General features: G+C 44.3%; 1 long non-coding RNA gene across 2 annotated transcripts; it reads left to right on the forward strand.

Moving 5' to 3' along the window:
- The first annotated feature begins 204 nt into the window (after positions 1–204).
- On the forward strand, positions 205–15,857 carry LOC121823460 (uncharacterized). 2 transcript variants are annotated; one of them, XR_013045414.1, is made up of 6 exons: positions 205–1,272; positions 7,204–7,332; positions 9,884–9,999; positions 11,432–11,704; positions 14,910–15,078; positions 15,624–15,857. It is a non-coding gene; the product is annotated as an uncharacterized LOC121823460 (long non-coding RNA). The 2 variants fall into 2 exon arrangements; XR_006064945.2 differs by lacking the exons at positions 205–1,272; positions 15,624–15,857 and having other exon boundaries at positions 7,229–7,332; positions 14,910–15,546.
- Positions 15,858–16,078: the final 221 nt, after the last annotated feature.

Genomic DNA, 16,078 nt, shown 5'->3' on the forward strand with positions numbered 1-16,078 from the left:
TGTATTCTTCAGGCTTTAGGCATTATCACATTGTTATAGATTACACATGTGTTCTGAGATGACATCCATATTAACTGAACAATCAGTTCCAATGAAAGTATCTCTTTATACAGTCGTTCAGGTTTTCCTTCCTAGCAGAATGATGGGTCATACCCATTGGCCTGTGACTTGCTTATGTATAAAACACATGCGAGCATTTGTTCTTACTGAGTGAGGCTGGAATGGTGTGGTCAGCCCCAAATTCTTGGCTTCTGCTGAAGTGCTGTGGATATCGTTCTGTATAAATAAAACACTGATTGGCCAGTGGCCAGGCAGGAAGCATAGGTGGGACAAGGAGAGAAGAGAATTCTGGGAAGTGGAAGGCTGAGTCAGAGAGACACTTCCAGCCGCCACCATGACAAGCAGCATGTGAAGATACCGGTAAGCCACAAGTCACGTGGCAAGGTATAGATTTATAGAAATGGATTAATTTAAGATGTAAGAACTAGATAGCTAGAAGCCTGAGCCATTAGGCCAAACAGTTTAAACAATATAAGTCTCTGTGTTTACTTGGTTGGGTCTGAGTGGCTGTGGGACTGGCGGGTGACAGAGATTTGTCCTGACTGTGGGCCAGGCAGGAAAATTAGCTACAGCTGAAGTCCATTTTTGGGTTTCTATAGAAGAGAACATCTTGGTGTCTCACCTTCCTGAAGCCCTAACAGGTGTCCACTTATGCATTTATGATCCATATTTCAGGAGCACATCTGTTAAGTGTCTCCATAAATATATTGAGGAAAATAAATTTTGACAGTGTAACTTTTTATGCATGCTTATTATATATTTACCTGCTAATCATAGAATATATAGTTGGGGTACTTAAAAATCTTCCTGTTTAGCCTAAAAATTACCTAAGCTAGCATTATAATTCCCATGTTTTAGGGTTAGAAAATTTAACATGTAAGTCGCTGTTCTTAATCTAGAAACCATAGTTCCATGGACCAATTACTTATAACTTGTCTCTAAGCTGGCCTCAGATTTGGTGATTTTGGGAATTCACTCATTATATGTGTGTTCTCTAAGCCTGTGTTGGAGACTTGTCTCTTTGTTAAAGGGTCATCAAGATTCACTGAGTGGATCTCCTTTGGTCAGTCTCTAAAGGGATCAAGCTCTGAGACATGGATGGATACATGGAACAACTAGTATAATTCATAGGAAGAGCAATGAGTGAATTCCATCTGGTGGCCCAGGCTTCTCTTCCCACAGTGACCCAGAATCAACTCTGGTCTGAATACAGTAAGTGGAACTCAGTGTACTCAGTGTAAATAAATGTCTCCTGTGTTTTAAGTCACTTTCATTGTAGTATTTGGTTATGATTGGTCATAGTTATTAGTTATCTCTGTTCATCTTTTCCTAGGCCCAGTTGTTCAAACTTTACAGAATGACTTTGTCAGAGATGGGAGTTGAGAACTACAAATCAATTGATTCAATGCCTTTTCCTTGAAATCTAGGGAAATGAGAAAAGATCTTGCCTGGAATTGCCTACTTTTTGCTAATTAATGCCAGATTCCACATTAGACTCTAATGGCTTTAGGGCCTCTAGGTACAATCTTTCTTGCTTGTCCTGGACATTAATTTTAGAAAGCACATGTTCTAGCTTCCTTGAGTGTGGAACATCTCCAGGTATCTGTGTTGGCTTTTGCAGTGATCCAGTTTTGGTGCACACTTAACCCAACACCCCTCAGACTACAGGCAATAGCGCCTTCACTGGTGGGTTTACTTCTTGATTTCTACTTAGCCTTACATGTAGCCATTTGTAAGGTCTAGATTAGATGCTGAACCAAAAGATACTGCTGGGTGCAGTGCATGCCCACAGTAGATGCAGGAAGATGTCAACAGCTGCCAGGGGAAGAAGTCAGGCTACACAGACGATAATAATTGCTCTCATCCTGGTTGTTGCCCTGCAGCTGGGTGGCTGAATGCACTTTCCCCAGTCCAGACAGAAGCAGAGAGAAGGCCGTTAACCTCCTGCATGGAAAAACCTCAGGCTCTTTTAGGAAGTACAGGTTGGAACCCGTTTCAGATAATTTCATCTTAACAGATGTGAAGCATTCACTGTATGCCTAGGGCTGCTCAAAGCCCTGTGGGGAAGAGAAATGAAAATGGTTACATGTCCTGTCTCAGTATCTCAGTAAGGGACTAAACAGGAAGCATGCTGTAATGCAAAGGAAAAATAAGGTCATTTTATTTAGAAACGTTTTTTAAAGTGGCAAAACTTTATAGTGCTATTAATTTCAGAATCAAAATCAATTCAATTTTTGAATTTTCCAATTGCTGTTCATAAGAACTTGAATAATTCCTTCAACATTTCATCTCTTTCTGGCTTTTGAAAACTACCATGATTTAGGTGCATGGTCCCATGAGCTGATTCACTCATAATCCCAACACTCACAGAACTAAGGCAGGAATACTGCAAGTTCGGAGAGTATGGGCTATGCAGCAAAATCCTATCTCATAAAACAAGAAGCCAACAAAACCTACCATAAGGTGATTGTATAAGAGAAAATAACATTGCATATGTAAAAATCCTGTTACAATGCTTAAATTATAGACATGGAAACTGGGATACATGAACACTGGGGGAGATTGGTGTGAGTCACAAAGATACTTGAGTCTTTTCTCCTCAAAAGATGAATGGGGAATGACAAAAATGTATCATCAAAGGAACCACATGACTTCATAAAGCATCTAAAGTATGGTGTGGCTGTGGAGTGTATGTGGTGGGTTAGGATACCCTTGAAGAGCCTTGAAGACTCTCAATGTTACAGAGACAGAGATATGCGGTCTCAGACAGAGTGAGGTAATAGAGAAGAGATGAAAAGATGAAATAATTAATTCATGTGGAGAAAGGGATGGGAGGGCATAAGTTACAGACTTCATTCCTCGATGCTGTGGACCTCAAGAGGAAGGTTCTGATAGAGGAGTCTGCTTATGTCCAGATCACACTTTAAGTGCCTGCTAGTTGGTGTAGAGAAGACAGTGAAGTGCTGGCCCATTGGACTTGTCATTCTCCTATTCAGTGTGCCACTCTGCCAGGATCAGAGATAGTTATATAGCAAGTCATATTCAAGATGGTGAATGAACCAGTTCGTCAGCTGTTTATTCATGAACAGAGGAGCTGCCACAATAAGACTGCCACTCCCCTCAACAGTGTGTTAATGCTGGTTGCTCTGCCTGTCTCTCATCAGCCAGGAGTCATGGTGTACTAGGGGATGTCACATTGATGATGGAAGGAAAGTGGAGTGTGACCGGAGCTCATACCGTACAGTTTCCGATATAAAATGTACATGACTGTTTACTCCTGCCCAGAAGCACAGAGAAGACATGATGGGGTGCTGGTAGGCTGGGAGCCCAAGTTCAGCTCTCCTGACTTCCTTTCCAAGCTTCTTATTACCATAGACCCTCTGGTATCCACTTTATATCACCCAGTTAATTGCTGCATCCTCTAGGAATACCCCACCGACTTTTCTATATAGGGGGAATCACTTGGTCCTTTGTTCTCATAAGACTTTGGATACATCTTGATCATAAAATGCTCTCTGCATGATTTTCTTCCCAACTGGTCTAATTTGTTATTTTCCTAGGCTAGCTTGGAATAAATGCTTATTAAGCAGATGTTCATTAAATAAGTATGCATGCATGAATAAATGAACAAATGGATGAGTGACAGTCACATCATCATGAAAGTCTTAGTGTGGAATCACATTTTAATCCTATCAGTGTCCACAGAATGGTTTTTCCATGTAGCACGTGAAAGGTATTAGTCCAAGATCCATAACACAGGATTGAGTTTTACACTTGAACAGCCTGTAATATTTATGGTGCTGAGGAAATTGTGACATTTTTATTGTTCAGAGGTAATGTTCTATGTAGATGGAAGACTTTTTGACTTTGTAATATGTAATTCTAGGAAGTAACCCTACCTGAACAGAGTTGACTTTGAATAGGAGCTGGGAATTAGTAAGATTTTTTTTTTTTTTTTTTTTTTTTTTTTTTTTTTTTTTTTTTTTAGGAAATAACTTTTCCGCAGAATGACTTTTTATTTACTATGAAATAACGTCACCCTTACCCTAAGGGCCATAAAACATGAGCTGGAGTAAGGGCTATGCAAATTTATCTTGGGACATAGAATAGTAAAGACAGTGATTTCAGGAGACCACGTGAATGTAACAGCAGAGAGGAAGCTTGCTTGAACTAATTACCATGTTCATGCTTTTAAGATCAGGGTTTTTTTTTTCTTTTCTCTTCTTTTTCTTTCTTTCTCACACATTTTAAAGTTTCCTTGATTGAAAGGCACTTTACAAGCAAAATCAAGAGGAAAGCAGCACTCCCAGGCAGAACAGTAAATTTTGATGTCATTGCCACTGAGTAAGCCTGTGGGAATTTACCCGAGTGTAAAAGGGCCTGTTCCTGGGACTTCCACCTCAACTGGTAACACCACAATGACATTGAATTTTAACTTGTTAGGATTCCAGGTTGTCACTTTGAATGACTCAAAAATACATACTTTGATATAGCATTGAATGGAAGTATGGTATGCTTAGAAGAACAACAACAAAATACAGACATTTGGTGCATAACAAGCAAACACTTGGTAGAAAACTGATTCCTTTCATAGCTTATTAGGCAGTGACAAGCAGACCATGTGTGGCTTCTTCTCCCCAAAAGTGTGGCATCCACAACTTTACACAGCATTTTTCATCTTGGACATATGTGATAACGTTTGTCTGTCACTCATCAGACTATGCAATTTAAGGCATTTGAAAATGCCACCTTTTTTCAGACTAGATAATAGGATGCTACAGTCAGTGGAGGCTGGTGTGTCTACTGCAAGGATAATGGAGACTTATCAAGTATCTGTGTGTCAGATATTCCTGCTGACTTTGCAGAGAAACCATGCAATATCTAAGGGTTTGAAGATGAGTAGATGTGATTGACTGAAACGTGATCCCAGTGACATGCAAGTGCTCATTCCTGAGACCTGTGTGTTACCTTTATGGTTATATGGGGAAAGGACCTTTGTAGATGGATTGTTAAGATCTTAAAATGGGGTGCTATTTTGAAATGACCAGACATCCCCAAAATTGACCACATGTGTTACTCTAGAGGGAAATGTGGAGCTTCTAGAACATAAGAAGACATGCTACAGTAGTGCTGACTAAAGTTTCTTGGTCCCACCCAGTCCTGCCCAGGCAGTAGTCTTTTTTTTTTTTTTTAATAAAATAATCACTCAGAGGCTTAATATTAGTTACAAACTGTTTGGTCTATGGCTTGGGCTTATTGCTAGCTAGCTATTACATCTTAAATGAACCCATTTCTATTAATCTGTATTTTGCCATGTGGCCATGGAGTTACCAGTCTGCTGGCATCTTGCTCCTTGGGTGCTGGATGGTGTCTCTGACTCCGCCCTTCTTTTCCCTGTCTCTCTGTTTGGATTTCCCACCTGGCTCTTATCATGTCTTACCATACACCAAAGCAGCTTTACTTATTAACCAATGGGAGCAACATATATTCAGCAGTCCCCCAGCAAGCAGAGGTTGAGGTAAAGGGGCCAGGAGCTAAGGGACAAAATCCTGCAGGTCTGGAGGTTGGTGAAGGTGAGAAACAGATCTCTGATGGAGCCTGTCAAGGGAGCACAGTTCTGCTGACACCGTGATTGGGTTCAGTGGACTCAGCTTTGGACTTTTTAGTTCTAGAACAGAAAGAGAATAAATTTGCGTCACCTTAAGCCGTCTGGGTCACATCATGTGTAACAGCAACAATAGGAAATCCCCCAGTAGTGAAACAGAAAGAAGCACAAATACCTCTACTCCCAGTGCTGGCATGCTGACGTGTAAACCTGATGAAACATAATGAATATCTTCCAATATGTATTAGTTATTATTATTATTATTATTATTATTATTATTATTATTATTACTGCTGTGATAAACACCATGACCAAAAGCAACTTGAGTAAGGAGGAGTTTTTATTTTTCTCTTATTTTCCAGAAAGGTAATTGTGGGGATGGAATGGTAGTCAGAACAGGAAGGTGAGAGATCACATCTCAGCTGTTCACAGGAAGCAGTGAGAGCAAGAGTTGGAAGTGGGCCAAGGCTCTACACTCTCAAAGCCCACCCTCAGTGATGTACTGACTCCAGAAAGGCTGCACCTCCACAGGGTCCATAACTTCCCCCAAACAGCACCACCAACTGGGGACCAAGTATTCAAATCTTGAACCTGTGGGGACGTTTCTCATTTAAACCACCACTCATTGGTATGAGGTGCAAGATGCTTCTTCCGGTGGTATGAGACAGTAAGCATCTTCCCAGAGTATGAGACAGTAAATGTCTTCCAGGGATATGAGGTGTAATGTGCACCTTCCAGGAGTATGAGATGGTGAACGTTTCCTGGGGGTACTCTGGATCTCACTCAATGTGTCCTTTGGCTATGGAGTCAGCTGCTGGAGTTCATGGTCTCCATAGAGGCAGACAGCTAAGGAAATACATGTGGGGGAAGCAGGCACCTAGGTTAGGTGCAGCTTGTCGGGAGTACAGCTCCATCTAGATGGGGTATGGTGTTAAGGACTGGATGCTAGAGCTGGGTTTTGAAAGGCAAAGAGTTTTCCTTCAGAAAATTGGAACAGTGTTGTAGAATATTATTTTAAAGTGTGTTACATTTGTTTATGCTGTGGAGCATTTGTTTAATGATGCAAAGATGTGTTGCATTCTGTTATGCTCCATTTGTTTAACTCTGGGAAGCTGTGTTACTTTGCCTAAACACCTGATTGTCTAATAAAGAGCTGAATGGCCAATAGTGGGGCAGGAGAAAGGATAGGCAGGGCTGACAGACAGAAAGAATAAATAGAAAGAGAGAGATCAAAGATAGAGAAAAGAAGGGGCCAGCCACCCAGCCACATAACTGCACAGCCAGCCACAGAGTAAGAGTGAAAGTAAGATATACAGAAGTAAGAAAAGGAAAAAGCCCAGAGGCAAAAGGTAATAATTTAATGTTAAGAAAACCTGGCGAGAAATAAGCCAAGCTAAGGCCAGGCATTTATAAGTAAAAATAAACCCCCGTGTGTGACTTATATGAGAGCTGTTTGGAGGGCCCCCCAAAAGAACAAAAGACCAAGGAATAAAAACAACAAAAACAGAGCAGTTCTTGACACATACTCTCTCTTTCAGCCTTGGTTCCCCCTGACCTTTGCAGGACCACGTCTTCCTCATCCTGCAGGTGGTAATGGACATCTCTTTGCAGTTCCCAGCCTGCTTACCTCCTCACTACAGCATCCTCAGTTTCCCTCTGAGCCATGGGTAAGATGAGTTAGCATGTAGGCCTGGCCCTTCCACCAGGCAGCGAGCATCCTGGGAGGAAATCTACTAGAACCCAGGAGCACTCCTGGCTGGAAATAGGTGTTTCTACCTACCTGCTGAAGTACCAGAGGTTGCAACTTTAAGGTGTGAATAATGAAAATTCGGTACTTTTATTTTTCCATTCCCTGTAACTATACAGATAACATCAGATACTTATATGCCACATGACCACTGATGACAACAGTTCCTTAGCAGATGCACTAATGCACCTCCATGACTTTCCAGAAGGTGTTGGCAGGTGAAAGTTGCAGGCCTTCCCCTTCCTCTTGAATAGTTAAGTGCTTGAGAAGTGTCCCTTCATGCCAAGGCCAGCAAAAGCCTTCAACAGTTATTTTCTACCTCGCTTGATGAAAATTTTCTCTGCAGGTGTTTAAGCTGCTCTCTACCCTAAGCCCTCCCTTGATGTGAACTTACTTTTCCCATTTTTGCTATGCAACTTACATGTTGGACAGGTTCTGCTGGGCTCTCACCTGCCAGTGCCACGCCTGCCCCTCCTTCATGGATACCCCGCCCCCTTTTATAAGAGACTATGCTTGCTCTTTGACTTAACGAATTTTTGGTAGCATTCTCAGCTCAGCTATTATATCCCAGTCTCCCCAGCTGCAGGGCTTCGGGGGCCCCTGGAAGGCTCTGTGTGTCTCAGGTCTTCAAAAGTGCACCTGTACTGGGCTCACTTGCCCCGCCTGGTTGGTTCTAGTTTTCCTGCCTGCAAGCACAGCTAAAGCATCTGTCAGAGATGAAAGAGGGCAAGAAGCGCCAAACCACCAGCATGGCAGCAGGGCCAGCTCCTCTTACTGTCTGTTCTCTGGGGCTGAGCACAGCATGGTGCTGAATAAATGGGGTTTGATCATCTGGTTTCAAGTGGGGAGACTCTTGTGGAGTTTGTGGAGTAAAAGCCAGAGAGAGTGTCACCATTCACTTTAAGGGGAAAAGTTTTATTTTCCCTCTTTTATATCCAGCCCAGGATATGGAGGGTCACTTTGTCCTTCTCTAGGAGAGAAGAGTTTTAGAAAAGGCACAGATGAGTGATTATAAATAAGGCAAGGACTGACAGAATTCTATCTTAAGTAAGCATGGAAACTCTAGAGGCTCTTAGGGGATGATCAACTAGCCAGTTAACTAACTGTATTCACCCTGTGCGAATCAGGTCCCCACTGGGGACATTGGAGGAAAGGCCTGGACACTGGAGTCTAAGCAGGTGACACTTGTGAGGCTGTTGCATTACTTTACCATCTGAACTGCTCAGGCTTCTGAGTTTCCTTTGTCAGGTTGCATGTCACAGACACAGACACAAACAGACACACAGACACATACTCACAGATACACAGACACACACACACACAGACACACACACACACACACACACACACACACACACACACACACGCACACACGCACGCACGCACACTTACACCAGGCAGATTTTTACTGTGATCACCTTGCTAGCGCAGGGATACATTATGGCCACCAGATGTCACTGCATGAACCAGGGTGGAAACTGGAGCCTCAGTACCTGCCGGTAGCTGTCACTGTACCATTTTCAGATGACCTTTAATGAAAACAGAACTGCCAAAGTAGCCTGACAGCAAATTTTATTAGTAACAGAAAATCCATCATGAGACTCACTATAGAATTGCACCGATTAGTTTTTCTTATCTGAGACGGTCACAGAAAAAGAGCCAAGAAAAGGACTCAAAAGCTTCCCACTTTGTCGGACTCCTGTGGATTGATGGGAAAGGGTCATCTGAAACAGTCGGTCTCGGATCTTGCTATGCAGAAACACCTTGGTAAGGGTGGCTTTTTTCACTCTTTGAGATATTTCTTCTACCGAAAGTAGAAGCAGAGTCTAGCTCTGCAGGCCAAATGCTCTGCCTCAGAGCATAAGGTTCCCTGGGTCAGGGTCAGGCTCACCTAAGAAGTTTTGTGCACAGCTGGGATGATGGTGTCACCTCCCACAGCTGGCATATTTGATGAGCCTTGCAGGTACATCCTTGTGTCAAGGGGAAATTCAACAGGGCGAATCTGCAGCAAAATGACGTGTAGTGTGGTGTGGTGTACACCTGCGGACTCCAGGTCTAGACATCCCATGTGTGGTGGAGCCTGGGCACTTCAGCAGCCTACATTTCAATGAAGTGGCTTCACAATGAATATTTGTGCCTCTCTGGTCAGATACGCTATGCACATGTCTACCGCTTCTTGGAGTTATTAACCCTTCTAGTGTAAGAGTGGATCACTCTTGGAGCTTCATGCTGGACACTACTGAGCCAGGCTTCGGCTTACTGTAGAGAGTTATCAAGATGATCCCGGGAAGACTGAAGACAGAGGCTCTAGGGGTGAGCTGATGTCCCAGGCAGGAGATATGGGGTCTGCAGGTACCAGAGCTCATAGAAACATCATGGCGTGCCTTGTTGCCACCTTCAAGGCTGCTGCCCTCAGCATCACCTTGGCCAGTCCTCTGTTGTCCTGTTAATTCAGCTATCCATTCCTTTAGAATCAGAGTCCTGTGGGAGAGCATCCCATTGCTTGAGGGAGCGCTAGGCTGCTGTTATCTAGCCAGAAGAAGCCTTGATTGGGTTTCCACACAGAGGGCCAGAAGCTTCCAGAAGGGTAAGTCACCAAAGCTGGGAGAGGTGCATGAGGGATGGTCATCTCAAAGCCTCAGGCATCCACACAGACTGAGGTGATGAGAGGTTCACCAAGGACCACTAAGAGGCAGGTTCAGAGAGGGTGAACTTGAGGTGTATGTAGCATGCCAGTGGGTTCTGGCTAAGATGTCTGGGATGGCTGTGCATTTCCTCAGAGCTACAGTGTTAGAGATTGTTTCAAGTATCAGGCCCTGATCCCCGTGCTTATAAATATGCTCTACAGTGCTCACAGACACCTTGGCATTAAATAGACAGGAAGCTATGGGGGGCATATCTGAGTGGAGTAGACGGCCTCCCCCAGTGTGTATATTCTTGTTGGTGTGCTCTTTCCTGCTGGGCTGTGTGCCTGGGCCAACTCCTAGCACATCTGTCCTTCTTCCAGGCTCAGATGCTTGACACCACGCCCAGCATCTTTCACAGGATTCCTGGCACGGTCACCTTTGACAGCTCCAAGGTGCTACCTGCCAGTGAGCTCTTCCATAGCTTGGGCACTCTCCCACCTAATAAATCAGACTCTGGGCCCAGCTTAAACTCCGGAACTTTTACAGAGTCCTGGAGTATTTGCTGAGCTGAGAACTCTGGTGGAGACACCTCAGTGGTGACTGGTGACACGAAGTGATCCAATGCATCCCAGAGCTCTCTTGCCATGCTGAACACAATTCCCACCCGTGATCCTTGGGCAGTGCTGTTTCCTGCATGAGTGCCAGCCTCGCAGGTCTCACCCATCCTCAGCTCTCTGTGCAAATGTAGCCTCTCTTCTGAATCCAAACTCAGTTAGCTCGGCCTGTGTTGGTCCCTTTGGAGACTTTCTGTCATACTTAACTTAATTTTACTGCTAAATCCCATCCATCCTCTTCACTCCACTCACCCTTCACTCTGCATGCGCCAAAGGTGGATGAGACACACACATCTTTGTCCCAAGATGCCCAGAGAAGCCCTTGTCTGTCAGAAGCCTGGAGCATTTATTTATGCTTCATTTCTCAGCAATTGAACTGTAGGATTTTTGAGGCTGGAAACAGTGGTTTATAATCCATGGTGGACTATTTTTTTTATACCCTAGTGCTTAGCTCAATATATACTTAATGATTTTTAAATCATTTATGGTTATGGTCTGCATTGAAGCTCAATGTACTTTTCAACAGAAGCATACCTTTCATAAGACACTTAAAGGAACATGACACTTTTTTGTGGTGCTTGTCAATAAAGGCACAGGTGTTGAATAAAAAAAATAAAATGACAGTATATAGACAGGTGTGTTCAGAGGAAATACAAGGAGTGTTTTATTGCTGTCTGTAAAAATCATAGTGACAATTTTATGATTTCCTTCATGAATTTGGAGAGGTGTGTTATGTACAATGCCCATGTGATCCTCACCAAAGTTTCCCCAACTGTAGATAAAGACAAGAGATAAGCAATGTCAATCAATCATGGAGAAGAATTATTGGCAGAGTTAATTGCCACGTTGCCCTCACCTCTTCGTGTTTCCTGTGTGTATATATGAAGTTTGAATGAATTTCTCTGGATAGAAGTAGTTGAGAACCAAGATTCCAATGTGAGGAGCTGTGTGAAGACAAGGCTACGGGAAGACGGACATGGCAGGGATGAAACCTCTCAAAGCATCTGCAGAAACCAGCCTCTCTTCTGCAGAGGTAGCTGTTTCTGGCAAGGTGAGCGATTGTTCTAAAGCAGGTCCCTGCCTTTGGCTCTTGACTGTTAGCTGTTGCCCTCCATTCCCTCTGCAAGTGAGGTAGACGGGACAGGCACCTGCTCTCTGTGGATGTGTGTGAACGGTTTCCAGTGTCATGCTTATCCACAGGAGAGGGCAGATTGATTCTTACCCAGACCTCTGTGAGGCTGCATCTCCAGGTATCTGTGGGGAAGCTGTCTGGAAACACACATTTTCAAACTCCAGAGAGGGAAGTGAGTGATGGGCACCAAGAGCCTCGCCACTGGCTTGTCTCATCTTTTTTGTCTCATCTCTCAGGGATGCTGTTGGAACAGAAGGGGATAATGGCTCATTTCTGTGCTCCAGTCCAGATAATAACTCCCACTTCTTAATGACTTCCTTCTGGCCACTGAGGGCTCAAATGCAATATGATTTTGCTAGCGAGTGGATGGTGTTTCAGTTAGATGTGAAATGGTTTCATCAAATCAGAGCATAGCCAGCAGCCAAACACAGAGGTGGGCGGGAAATATTCAAAAATAGTATGTAGCATCAGAACATAGGCCTATGCTGGCCATAGGCACCAGAGAACCTTATTTTCCTGTTTCTGTAATTGATTAACATGCCTTGATGCTGGGATGCAGACTTTGTCTCAGAGGCTTATGGGCAGGAACAATGTCATCTTGACTCTAAAGGCTGGTGGAGGGCATGGCTTTGGCCTTAGAGGCTGGTGGAGGGCATGGCTTTGGCCTTAGAGGCTGGTGGAGGGCATGGCCTTGGCCTTAGAGGCTGGTGGAGGGCATGGCCTTGGCCTTAGAGGCTGGTGGTGGGCATGACCTTGTCCTTGTCTCTAGGAATCTGAATTCAGGTCTAGGCCTCTTGTTATCTGGCTGCATAACCTTAAATCCAAGTCTCTTAACTTCTCAGAAAATCAGCTGTTTCTTTGTCAAATCACTTACACAACATCCAAGTGTTTTGCTCTCTAAATCCTAGGCTTTTTCCTTTGCCAGTGACAAATCTAATAGTTGAATAAGCATAAGCTTGGGAAGAAAACCACAAGTCCGAAAGACAGAGCCCAGGTGGCAGAGTTCAGAGGGGCATGATCATGGTAGATAAACTGTTCTGTGGGTGAATTTTAGCTTCAGCTGTTTCCTAACTGAGCCTAGAAATGAGTCCTTGGAGGGAAAATGTTCTTCATTCTGACAGACAGCAGCAGAGTGAGAGCTGGAGTCAGCCATTGGGTCATCCCTAAGAATGTAAAGTCTTTGTCACTGAGTGTAGACTTCTGTTTGTTCCACCCTTCTCAGTCTCTCTTCAGAATATCCCAAAGACAATAGAAAAAACAAACCTCAGTTGTTATCAAACTGTACATATAGAGTTGCTTGAAATAAGGGAAAATGGGAATCAGTTAGGTTTGTCTTTGTACTTGTGATAGGTAATGAATGCACCCATCACGTCCACTCAGGCAGACATTAAACTATTCTGAAAACAGAGAGCAGTTCAACCAAGTTCACATAATAATTACCCACAGTTCTGTGCCTGGAGTTATGAGAACTCAGTTAAATGTGCTCTCGAGTCTGTCTGTATTTTTAATGATCATTTCATTTCCCTCATTAAGCTTTTGGGTTGCTCATTTGAAACCTCTGAATTGATAAAGTTCGTCTCATCTTTGTGTGGGTTTTCACGTCCTCATGAAAAGGTCTCACCGTCACAGCAATGGTTCCAGAACGTTCTAGTCAGCAGGCTACCTGAGTACCCTGGGTCACCTTCCGAATACAGGTGTGACCCTTGCATACTTTAAAGATGTGCCTGTTTGCTTGCACTGACCTCTGAGCTCCCTCCTGAGGAAATTAGAGAAGGAGAATAAAGCCACCAAGTCCCACCTTGCTGACGTGGAAGGGAGGGATGATGTGTGATGGTGGACAGTCTTTCCAAGCTCACGTGTGAAACTTAGGTTGTGACTGTATTGGGCCTTTAAATGAGGGCTAGGGAAATGTCTCAGCCACTAATGTACTTGGCACACAAGCATTAGGACCTGAGACCGAGCCTCTGTCACTGTCACGAAGAGCCATGCATGGTGGCATATGTTTGTAATCCCAGGGCCGGGGAGGTGGAGACAGCAGAACCCAGGGGCTCACTGGCTAGCCAGCCCAGCCTAGTTGGCGATCTCCAGGTCCCAATGAGACACTACTTCAAAAAATGAATTGTGTAGCCCCAGAGGAGCAGCATCTGTGGTTGACCTTTGGCCTCCACATGTATGCAACATGTGCACCCAAATACATACAAGGACACACACACACACACACACACACACACGCACACGCACACGCACACGCACACGCACACGCACATGCAAATGCACGCGCACACACACACGGGGGTAGGGTCAAATGAGATCATATAGGTGGAGCCTGAGACAAGTCTATTTGTTGTCCTTATTAGAAGAGAAGGCCATCCATGGGAAGGAGGATAGGCCATCTGTAACCTAAGGAGAGAGCCCAGGAGAAGGAAGCCTGGCTAGTGGTGTCCATTGACTTCACAGTCTCCTGCTGTGAGAAGCAGTTCAACGTAACCTGCCCAGTCTTCAGCATTTCATCATGAAATAGTGACAGTCCAATCCCAATGGCAGGATATGGCAGAGAACCAACAGAAGGAGTCTTGAAGAGGCTCTGAGAGCCATTTCTCCCTTCAGTAGAGGGTACTTTTATAGACGGATTATAGACTAGTCATTGGATAGAGAATGACTGCATCTTCCCTTCCCTGTAGATCTTACACGCTTGCATGCTAGTTGGGAGCAGGAATGTATAAACCACCCAGATGACCCTATGTATCCCTGACTAGACATCAAGTATCAAGCCACTGGGACCTTCTGAGTAGCTTCTGTGTTCCCTTGACTGTCTGGGAAGCCTGCTCCTCAGCCAAGATGAGGCTGAAGGGAAGCCTTTCCAGGCTCACACATCACCAGTAGATAACAGTCTGCAGCCTCCTTCAGTTTCTGAAAGGCTCGATTTTCTGTTGTGGAACTGTGCAGCCTGGGGGATCAAAGGGAAGTGTTGACCAAGAAAATGTCATCTTTTTATTCTGCAACCTAGACTTGAGGCTAGCTTTGTTTGGTACATGGCAAAAGTGGCTGTATTTGTGCCTTTTGACCTTATTTATGTGGTAAAGTCACAGGCCTGGAAATGCATATCATCTTTCATTCTGCACAGAGCCTCGTGGTCAGCTGATAATGGATGCCCAGACATCTACATCATTGGCAGAGACAGAGTAAGGCCTGCCGAGGGCTTCCCCACTGAGAGAGCAATCCAAGAGTCTCTGGGGATTGAAGGGGAAACAAGAGAAAACAGATGAGGAACGTTGAGAACCGACCATCAGCAAGTAAAGACATCTTACAAGGAGGGAACTCCAACCATTCTGGTACCCAGAGCAAGGATGATGTCTTCATCTCTTATACAGAGGCTGAGATGGGGGTGGGTGGGTGAAGGCAGTGATGAGTGAAGCCCTGTGCTTGACATGTGTGTGGCCTTGTTCCAGAGCCCTCGCTTTGAGACCTTACAATGCTCAATGGATGCTTCAGCCTCATAGCCACCTGGCCTCCTGATCTAACAGGACAAGCCTGGGGTGGGTGGCACAGGTGACGGGATCCAGGCACCTCTGAGTAAGCACTGCACCCCGACTCTGGGCTAGTCATCAACCCTCTGTGCGTTCCTGGTCCCCATTGGAGAGGTTTGGTGCTGTTCTACCATTTCCTAGCTTTGTGGCTTTGGAGGACAGTTCCTCACATCAATCAACACATTAAAGAAACCTTAGAGAAGGCACCAAAATGTGTTGGTGCCATATTAAGGCAAGAAAAAGAGTTACTCCATTTTGTATTACTTTGACCAAGAGGAGCCAACATTTGAGTTCCCTACTTCTCTTTCCAGGTCTTCTGTAGTGTGTGGTTACTAGTCTGTCTGCTGACTGTCTGTGGTGTTCATCCGACATGTCTGTACTCACTGCCCGTGGATTGCCTGTATATATGCACAGCTCTGCATCTGTGCCTGAGGAATCGGTCCCTAACAGAAGACTTTTCTCCGTGTTTTACTGAGTATCACAGAAAACATGGTCTGGGAAAGAAAGGAGGAATTTTTTTTAACAGAAATTGTTAATGGAGTTTTACAAGAGAAGTTATTTTTTGACCACAACTGACCCAGAACAGCATGCAGAACCTCACACAGATGTTATCTATCTGTATCCACCTGTTGTCTCCAGCATTTATGGGACATTTGTTGCTTAAGGTTGCTTTGAGCCTGTTGACTGCTTTCAGTAATAATTACCACCACAGACACACAGACACACACATATTCTGGGTATGGGTTGGAGGCATAGAAGAATACAT

Source organism: Peromyscus maniculatus, chromosome 17, assembly GCF_049852395.1.
Source record: "Peromyscus maniculatus bairdii isolate BWxNUB_F1_BW_parent chromosome 17, HU_Pman_BW_mat_3.1, whole genome shotgun sequence".
In the NCBI taxonomy this organism is placed as follows: Eukaryota; Metazoa; Chordata; class Mammalia; order Rodentia; family Cricetidae; genus Peromyscus; species Peromyscus maniculatus.